General features: G+C 43.5%; 1 non-coding gene across 1 annotated transcript; it reads left to right on the top strand.

Annotated features, from left to right (window-relative positions):
* Positions 1–3,048: 3,048 nt before the first annotated feature.
* On the top strand, positions 3,049–3,132 carry Trnas-gga. The gene is given in 2 exon segments: positions 3,049–3,088; positions 3,098–3,132. It is a non-coding gene; the product is annotated as a tRNA-Ser (tRNA).
* Positions 3,133–3,412: the final 280 nt, after the last annotated feature.

Raw genomic sequence — 3,412 nt, 5'->3', positions numbered from 1 at the left:
GTAAGGCTTCTGCTTTAGCCTTTTCCGTAAGATTTTCCAAACCGTCGGCTGTGGTACGTTTAGCTCCCTACTTGCTTCATTCGTCGACTTCCGCGGGCTACGCGTGTAACTTGCCCGCACGTGTTCAACCGTTTCTTCTCTCACTGCAGGCCGACCCGTTGATTTCCCCTTACAGAGGCATCCAGAAGCTTTAAACTGCGCATACCATCGCCGAATGGAGTTAGCAGTTGGTGGATCTTTGTTGAACTTCGTCCTGAAGTGTCGTTGCACTGTTATGGCTGACTGATGTGAGTGCATTTGAAGCACGACATACTCTTTCTCGGCTCCTGTCGCCATTTTGTCTCACTGCGCTCTCGAGCGCTCTGGCGGCAGAAACCTGAAGTGCGGCTTCAGCCGAACAAAACTTTATGAGTTTTTCTACGTATCTGTAATGTGTCGTGTCCATATGTCAATGAATGGAGCTACAGTGAATTTATGAAATCGCTTCAATCATTTGTAATAGCCCTGTATGGTGAGCAATTAACGTCTCGTGTGACTTACAAGATTCGGGTTTAACTAAAGCTTGAATTTAATGCGCTGGCACCGTGTCACATGACGTTTTTCCTCCGAGAAGTACGTGAGTAAGCCTCCCGCACACTCAACGCGCTGCACCGTGCAGCACAAACACTGCTCAGCTGCACAGTCATAATCTCTGCTCGGAACGACATGGGCGGTAAGCTCAGAGTCGGCAAGGCCACACGTGAGGAGAGTGGGAGTGGCGGGGTTACGTGCAGCAGCTGTAGGGCAAGTGGTGAGCACTGGAGGGGAAGTGCCGTTCGGAACTGAAGCCTACGCTCACATTTTTGTAAATATTAAGTGGAGATCCTACATCCCCCACGTTAGCACGGTGATCACTCAAACATCTGTGACCCCTGCTTTGGCAAGTAAATTTCAAAAATTTTCCAGAAAAGGCAATAAGAGCAGAGATTTATTTTCGCCTGGCTTGTCAGCCACTTGTAACTTTGAGAGAGGCGTCATGACTGGCGAATTTCGAGTAAAACCTACATATTTCTTTTGTTGCCATGTTAAAATTTGCTTCTTTTCACTCAACGTAGCGGAGTTTACACTGTGTCAACTCAATAACATACTGTGCAGACGCTGTTACGAGAGAATTGTGAAACAGTGGTCTGTTAAGGCTATTAAGTGAGAAACAGAGAAAAGATGAGGTGAGTAACTTATGAACAAACACATCCTCGGTCCAAAAATAAACGTGTTCCAAGTCTCATAGCATTTCTCATTTCAGCAGTTATCGATGGCCCTTGCAAAATTACATTCTTTCATCGAAACGTCTGTAGTTAATGAGAAACAAGGTAGATAATAAAGTTTAGCAAAATATCCATATGCAAAATACTCTCCTTTTGCGTGTTATGATTTGCCAACATCTCATTGCGATATCCCAAACCCTTTATGAAATATGGGGAATGTAGTACATATTTCACTGCTGGCACACAAGATCACAAAAGAGTGTGGTACATCAGATCAGTTTTCTCGAGACTGTTCACACTGAGACCTGCACGCAAGTCTACAGCAAAATTCAGTATGTTAGCTGCATTTCAAAGACAGCAACTTATTACGTAATCTGCACCAAGCGCTAAATCACATATTTCAGTGTAAACCTTTTCGAATTTCGCACAGTGTCTTACTTCCATACAAAGATCACATAACTTTGGCCATAAACGAAATAATACTTCATAATGCTGACATATGGAGGTATAAGCAGCAGCAAACCGAATATCTTTATTCAATAGTTCTTGTAAAATCCTTTTCATATAATATGTAGATATTTGTATATCATATATACCGTAAATATGTGGTCTATGTCTATCCAGACTTTTATTAGCGTATTGTGTAAAAATTATAAGTACGTCTATGAGAAACATTGAGAGGGTTTTGGTAACTGCTATTGCTTTTATATAATATACGCATTTATGTAGCATACATATTCAAACAATATGTGTCCAGCGTCCGTCTGTATCTTTATTAGAGTACTGTGTAAAAACTAATGTAATTCGGCAGACATCTTTAGGACGTTTTAAGTAAAAACGATAACTACGACCTGTCTTTGTATAGTACTATAGATTAGAAAAAAAAGTTACCTGGACACATGTTGTGAATACTCGTCGGTCGAAAGAAATGAGAAAGGAAGAAATAATCTCGGAATGGTGGGTGATATAGAAAATTCATCAAGTTGCCAGAAGATTAAGGAAGATTCAAAGGCAAATGGAGAGAACAAGAAGCGTCAACTCTGTCTGCTGTAAGGAGGTATTTCCTGTAATAGATCTCAGATCTTGCCGAATCTAGAAGTACCAGCTACAGAGAGTACGTTGGTAATAAACGAAAAGAGTCCTTGAAGAGAGAGAGAGAGAGTCTGTGCTGAGGGACAATATATTACGAAGCGTCTCTTATCTCTACGTTTTGGGGGGACGAAATGAAACCAGAGTATACAGTATGTAAAGCAGCCCTGCTGCCTGCGACCTTCTGGAACGCTGCGGAACCCGCGAGGTACGTGATGTGAGTGCAGATGGGCACAGATATCCGCTGCAGTATGTTGCGCTGCCTCTGTAACGGGGATTGCCTTTCCAGCGAAGAACAGAACAAATTTAGGCAGATGTGTATGTGGCAAGACACCATCTTATATCCCATGTACGGCCTCTGGAAGGATCCAGCTGTATAAGACTCTCAGATGATTTAAGCTATCCGACAAACTGAGTTCAGGCTTCTTTGTTTAGCTTAGAGCACAACGCGTTGGAGCAAAGCCGGGTACATCTCGAATAACATAGTCACAAAGCCACATGCTCATGCAATCGATATATCACTCCAGGTCCGGGTTCCCCTTTCCTTCCCGTATAACCTGCTGCGCCTGCTACGTCAATGCATGTACAGTTACTAACAACAGGTACCATAGCGAGCACGTGAAGTCCGAGAAACAGCTGTGATTGGCTGACGATTACCCCTAACGTCCCTTCTTAAACGTCAGTCACATACATGTTTTACAAGAAGTATAGGCCGGCCGGAGTGGCCGAGCGGTTAAAGGCGCTACAGTCTGGAACCGCGCGACCGCTACGGTCGCAGGTTCGAATCCTGCCTCCGGCATGGATGTTTGTGATGTCCTTAGGTTAGTTAGGTTTAAGTAGTTCTAAGTTCTAGGGGACTTATGACCACAGCAGTTGAGTCCCATAGTGCTCAGAGCCATTTGAACCATTTTTGAACAAGAAGTATAGTTAGGTTCCGAGGCTGTTTTCGACAATTACGCACAGCGCTTATCTTGGTTACCTCTCCCACCTACGAAGCATAGCACAAAACTAAAATTCGAGCTACCCACTGGTAAATGGGAAATCTTAATCTCTACTTACTTGGACACGATGCAGTTCGG

Source organism: Schistocerca piceifrons, chromosome 3, assembly GCF_021461385.2.
Source record: "Schistocerca piceifrons isolate TAMUIC-IGC-003096 chromosome 3, iqSchPice1.1, whole genome shotgun sequence".
Taxonomy (NCBI): Eukaryota; Metazoa; Arthropoda; class Insecta; order Orthoptera; family Acrididae; genus Schistocerca; species Schistocerca piceifrons.
Note: the sequence above shows the minus strand (reverse complement) of the source record. Positions and strands in the feature narration are given on the sequence as shown.